The 6,870-nt window shown below is 43.7% G+C and overlaps 1 pseudogene; it reads left to right on the forward strand.

Annotated features, from left to right (window-relative positions):
• Positions 1-382: 382 nt before the first annotated feature.
• LOC129327973 (zinc finger protein 665-like) lies at positions 383-4,159 on the forward strand (annotated as a pseudogene).
• The last annotated feature ends 2,711 nt before the right edge of the window (positions 4,160-6,870 follow it).

Consider the following 6,870-nt stretch of genomic DNA (forward strand, 5'->3'; position numbering starts at 1 on the left):
ACCTTCTGTTGTGCAATTTGAAGCTCCATTCTTATCTCGTTAATATTTTTCGCCAACTCTGCAACTTCTGATTTTATAGCCTCTTTAATATACTTCAATAAATTTTGGTGTGACCCCTGTATTTGCTTTTGTGATTCCTGTGCCATTTCTTGTGTCTTTTGTAGTCTCATTTATTTCTTTATTGCCCTCTGTTACTTTCTTATCCAAATTCTCAATTGCTGTCTGCCAATCTCTATCTTTATCCTTTTTCGCCATTGTTGGGCTTGCCTTGGCACCCCACAAATCCGCTCTCTTTCTCAGCTCCGTTTTCTCACCTGTCACTTTTTACTCTCATGCCAAACTTTAATTCAATAATGTCCAAAAATTTTTTACACCGTTCAAAATGTCGGGCATTTTTTCTCTATGGTACAGTCTATGGTAAAATCTTTGGCTTTTCCCTCACTCAAAATGGCAAATTGCACTTCCTTTTCAAAATGTCAGGTGTTTTTTCTCTATGGTACACTCTGTGGTAAAATCTTTGGCTTTTCCCTCACTCAAAATGGCAAATTGCACTTCCTTTTCAAAATGTCAGGTGTTTTTTCTCTATGGTACAGTCTATAGTGAAGTCTTCAACCTTTCCCCCACTCAAAATGGCAAATTTCCGCTTCCTCTTCAGGTCCTCTGTCCCTTGTTGTTTTCCTTCCGTTCCTCCCCCGGTGCGTTTCCTGTCCTTCTAGCTGCGGCTCGCTGCTATTACAAACAAACTACTTCTTGCGATCTTTCCGCCGCTTCCCACACTCCTTCCCTCACATCATCATCTCGCAAACCGCAGGTATGCAAAACAAAAAGTTCTTTTCGCTATTTTTCGACTCTTTTATCTTGAAAAAAATCACAATTTTCACTCCCCACCACTTTATAAAGTCTTCCACTTTAGGTATCTGTCTCTTTAAATTAGTAAACTTTGGTCTTTGTTTAATAATCAAGCTCATTAGGGGAGATAGCAATCTTTACTTCTTTTGTTCTTCTTGGGTTGTACTCAGTTTCTTTTGCTCAATTCTGTTTAAATCTGTTTCTGAAGCTTGGGTATGACGGCCCTGTACCACTTCAAAGACTCCAAAAGCTGCTGCAGAGATAGTAGCCACTCTTCTATGAGGGGACCTCAAGGCAGGGGTAGAATCCTGGATTCAGAACCCCCCCTCTGCCGAGATCACACACTCTTGGGGCTGCAAAGCGTTCCTGCCCAATTTCTGGTTGAAATCAGGGGGCTGCGGGTGGTGGAGGCACCTCACCAGCCAAAAAACAGCACCTCGGATGGTCCAGCTCCCTGGACCATATCAGACCACTATAGTCCCAAATCGGAAGTCCAGTCCAAGGTTATAATTGATGGCCAAGCATAAGCCCAAGAGCCTGATGGGTACTGCTAACTTGTTATTCCATTTCGGCAAATTCTTTATTAAAGGCTCTTAATTATACATACTTTAATTCAATTGTGGTGAAATAAATTTCAGTAACACTGTCTGAAGAAGGGAGCTCTGACTCTCAAAAGCTTGCATTTTGAAAAGCTTGTTGGTCTCTATAAGCAAGTCCTGCCATTCTACAGCAGACCAACACAGCCTCCCACTTAAAAGTATTTCAATACAATTCAAAGGTTTTTAAAAAAATATTTCATTTTCTGTTCTGTCTCCCTGTGCTTCCTAAATTAACACGAGAAAGATTCTTTCTGCAACAAAAGCAAGGAGTTCCCTTGCTTCCCTTGTACTGTAGGAAGTGCCATTCCCTTCTAACTGTACCTGCTAACAGGCATTTTTTTTGTTTCGTTCTTATTTGATTGTGTCTCTCTTTTCCTTCTGCAGATGTGAGGGACACGGAAACTGAGAAGGAACAAGACAAGTTGATTGTGGAAAGAGATGTAGATCTGCAGATAGAAGCAAAATTTGAGGTTCAAATGGTACCCAAGAGAGAGTTGATAAGCAAAAGGAAAGCAAAAGAGAAGCAGAGAAAAGAATCGGTAGCCCATCAGAGCAGGAAGCTGCGTGAGTTCTCAGCCCAAGGTGAAATACGGAAGAGAAAGAGAAGACATAAGTGCCCACTGATTGAGAAAGGGTTGAACTGCAAACTCAGAGTTAAAAAATATCAGAACATTACAACATGCTGGAAAAGATGTACATGCTTGGAGTGTGGAAAGATGTTTCAGAATAGGAAGGTGGCTAAACATCAGAGGATGCATAGGGGAGAAAAGCCCTATAGATTCTTGGAGTATGGGAATAACTACTCTCAGAATAACACCCTAACTAAACATCAAAAGATTCCCTCAGGGGAGAAGCTATATAAATGCTTCAAGTGTGGAGAGAGCTCCCCTTGTGTTAGTGATGTCACTAGACATCTTAAGATATATAAAGGAGAGAAACCATATAAATGCTTGGAATGTGGAAAGAGCTTCTCTCTGAAGGGCTACCTAACAAAACATCGCAAGGTCCACACAGGGGAGAATCCATATAAATGCTTGGAGTGTGGGAAGAGCTTCTCTAGGAATCACAGCCTAGCCTTGCATCAAAGGGTACACACAGGGGAGAAGCCTTATAAATGCTTGGAGTGTGGGAACTGCTTCTCTCATAGTAGCAGCCTAAGTACACATTGAAGGGTTCACTCAGGGGAGAAGCCATATAAATGCTTGGAGTGTGGGAAGAGCTTCTCTCTGAAGGGCAACCTAAGTATCCATCAAAAGAACCACACAGAGGAGAAGCCATATATATGCTCAGAAAGTGGGAAGAGCTTCTCTCAGAATAGAACGTTAACTAGACATCGAAGGGTTCACACAGGGGAGAAGCCTTATAAATGCTTAGAATGTGGGAAGACCTTCTCTTGGTATAGTACCCTAAGTAGCCATCAAAAGGTTCACACAGGGGAGAAGCCATATAAATGCTTAGACTGTGGGAAAAGCTTCTTTCGGAATAGTACCCTAAGTAGCCATCAAAAGGTTCACACAGGGGAGAAGCCATATAAATGCTTGGAGTGTGGGAAGAGCTTCTCTCGGAAAAGCCAGGTAACTAGACATCAAAAGGTTCACACAGGGGAGAAGCTGTATAAATGCTACGAGTGTGGGAAGAGCTTCTCTCTGAAGGGCAACCTAAGTATCCATGAAAAGATCCACACAGAGGAGAAGCCATATATATGCTCAGAATGTGGGAAGAGCTTCCCTCAGAATAGCAAGTTAATTAGACATCGAAGGGTTCACACAGGGGAGAAACCTTATAAATGCTTAGAATGTGGGAAGACCTTCTCTTGGTATAGTACCCTAAGTAGCCATCAAAAGGTTCACACGGGGGAGAAGCCATATAAATGCTTAGACTGTGGGAAATGCTTCTTTTGGCATGGTAACCTAAGGAGCCATCAAAAGGTTCACACAGGGGAGAAGCCATATAAATGCTTGGAGTGTGGGAAGAGCTTCTCTCTGAAGGGCAACCTAAGTATCCATGAAAAGATCCACACAGAGGAGAAGCCATATATATGCTCAGAATGTGGGAAGAGCTTCCCTCAGAATAGCAAGTTAACTAGACATCGAAGGGTTCACACAGGGGAGAAACCTTATAAATGCTTAGAATGTGGGAAGACCTTCTCTTGGTATAGTACCCTAAGTAGCCATCAAAAGGTTCACACGGGGGAGAAGCCATATAAATGCTTAGACTGTGGGAAATGCTTCTTTTGGCATGGTAACCTAAGGAGCCATCAAAAGGTTCACACAGGGGAGAAGCCATATAAATGCTTGGAGTGTGGGAAGAGCTTCTCTCGGAGGACCAACCTAAGTATCCATGAAAAGATCCACACAGAGGAGAAGCCATATATATGCTCAGAATGTGGGAAGAGCTTCCCTCAGAATAGCAAGTTAACTAGACATCGAAGGGTTCACACAGGGGAGAAACCTTATAAATGCTTAGAATGTGGGAAGACCTTCTCTTGGTATAGTACCCTAAGTAGCCATCAAAAGGTTCACACAGGGGAGAAGCCATATAAATGCTTAGACTGTGGGAAATGCTTCTTTTGGCATGGTAACCTAAGGAGCCATCAAAAGGTTCACAAAGGGGAGAAGCCATATAAATGCTTGGAGTGTGGGAAAAGCTTCTCTCGGAAGACCAACCTAAGTAGACATCAAAAGATTCACACAGGGGGAGAAGCCATATAAGTGCTTAGAATGTGGAAAGAGCTTTAGTGGGAGAAGGAGCCTTAACTTACACTACAAGATTCACACAGAAGAATAATTGTCCAATCAAGTCAGCGTGTGGAAAACCAATCAAAGTGGCTGAACTGGGCTGCTTGTAGCCATGATGTGATTTATGGTCGCTGCCCTGGCAAGGAACATCTTTCTGCCTAATTTCCTCCTTTTCCTCCATCCCCCCTCCTTTCTTTTTGTTAGCTTCAAATATATGTACGTTGCACCCCTGGTGAACAAACATACATATTTTTCTGTGTATTCTCTTCAAGCTTCTCATGTTAATTGATCATTCACCAAGCTGGTGAGATTGATTAAGGCCTCCTATTACCATTTAGAAAATGATAAGTGCTGTAACTTTCTAGTGGAAAGAATCTTGATTCCATTTCAAAAATTGTGATATTTTTTGTGATATAGATTAAACTTCTATCCTCCCCCTCAACGATCAATAACTCATGTAACGTATCATCTTCTTTATCTCTTAGGGCTATTTTAGGTGGTTTGCTATTTTGATTCGTGTAAAAAAATGAATAGGTGTCTCCTGCTTGGACAAGGGTGCTCTCATCTCTGTTCCCTCAGTTTAGATTGGCTGGTGGCATTGGAGAGCCTGGAATGTATCAAATGCATTTGGCAGTTTTTATTTCTTTTCCGTGTCATGGGAAGATCATCCCTTCTTTTCAGTGCAGTTCATGTGATGCAAGGCTTCTGTTTCCAGTGGCTCACTGCTGTAGAACTGGCGTTGGAACAGGACCAGGGAAGACAATTCAAAAGCACCTGGATATCTGCTGTTCATTATGTGTCATCTCATGCCTCAAAAGGCTCAGCTTTAAGCACGTAAATCCAAATGGAGAGGTTTATATTGTCATGTGTGAAGTTGCCTGGAAAGGTTTGTGCTTCTTCTCAACCAAGAAAATAGAGGTGAAACTCCAGCTCATCCTGAAGTAGCCAGATAAATAAATCGACCCTGTCTGAGAAATTGTTTCCCTCAGATGGAAAGAGCTGGTATGGAGCCACCATCAAAAGATGAATAATGGCTGCCTGATGGATTCCAGCCATTTTAACATAACCTGAGAACAGATGAGAAAACTCTGCAGAATATCTATCAATATCGACTGAGACTTCTGAAATTCATGAAGATAAAGCATTGTCCTGCTAATCGTACTATATAATTGAGTAAGCGTATTCAAGATAACTAACTCGCTTCTTATCCTGGTGCACCACCAGATGGTGCTGCCGTGGAGGGAAGCCCAGGCAAGGCACCATGTCCCTCCAGAAAACGTGCCATGGCGGGAAGTCCAGGATGGGATCAGGTGGCAATGCCAGCCCCAACCTTAATGCAGCTGAAATTGGGAGCGGAGCAGGGCGCAATGCCCACCCCAAGCCTTAACTGGTATTAGGAGTGGAGCAAGTGGCAATGCCCACCTCCCCTTAACCTAACTGGGATCAAGAGCAGATTGCAATGCCCACCCTCTCCTTCACCTAGCTGGGATCAGGAGCTGAGGAGGTGGAAATGCCCACACCCGTCTTAACCTAGCTGGTATTAGGAGCAGAGCAAGTGGCAATGCCAGCCTCCCTTCACCCAGCTGGGATCAGGAGCAGAGCAGATGGCAATGCCCTTCCTCCATCAGCAAGCAGGGATCATTTGTTCACTGGCTATTTTTGTATAATATAATAGCCGGTGAACATGTGATGATACGAAACGGGAATTGACAATTACGCTGGCAATATACCCGTCCAGCTGCGGCTGTATTGTAGATATTACCATCAGCATTGAAATTGCTACACACACCCGGTGGAGAGTTAATATACACCACTCTCAAGATTTTCATCAGAGAAATTGGAGCATTTGTTCACAAATCGGCCTATAAACTTTTCCAGCACATCAGCAAAGTTGGAGCAATTGCCCTCAAATTGTCCTATAAATTTTTCGTTGCTTGGTTTTCCAGTATGCTTTGGTGCTATGAACTATGTGATAATATATGTACATTGTCCTTCTAAACTATTTTTCCTATTTGAATGGTTATGAAGAATTGTTATTCTGTACTGACTCAGTACTTTGCACTTTGTTTTAGAGTAAATTCTCGGTAATTACTTTGTCTTGCCCCTGGAGACCCTAGTGGTCTTTTTTTGTACACTGACTTTTCTGGGGTACCTCCTCTTGTTAGTTTGGAATCTGGAGCAGAGCAGGTGGCAGTGTCCGCACCCCCTTCACCCAGCTGGGATTAGAAGTGGAGCAGGTAGCAGAGCTGGCAGCTGACCTTCGCCTGTCGATATCCAGCACGTAGCAGGGAGGCAATGCCCGTTCCTCGCTTCACACAATGGGGAGAAGGTGACAATGCCTACCCCCTTCACCCAGCTGGGATCAGGCTCGGAGCAGGCGGCAATGCCCGTTTGCCCTTCACCTGGCTGGGATCAGGAGCGGAGCAGGTGCTAATGCCTGCCCCCATTTACCAGGCCTGTATCTAGTGTGGAGCAGGTAGCAAAACCCACCATCCCTTCCCATGGCTGAAATCAGGAGTGGAGCAGGTAGCCATGCCCATCCTCTCCTTCACCAGCCAGGATCAGTGTTGGAGGAGGAGGGAATGCCTGCCTGCACTCCCTCCCCTTTCTACAGCCCATTCTATTTTTTCCCACAACGGGCTTTGTTGCTAGTAGATTCATGAATGGCTTGCTTTGTATTTTTC

The sequence above is a fragment of the Eublepharis macularius genome, chromosome 4, assembly GCF_028583425.1.
Source record: "Eublepharis macularius isolate TG4126 chromosome 4, MPM_Emac_v1.0, whole genome shotgun sequence".
NCBI classification, from domain to species: domain Eukaryota; kingdom Metazoa; phylum Chordata; class Lepidosauria; order Squamata; family Eublepharidae; genus Eublepharis; species Eublepharis macularius.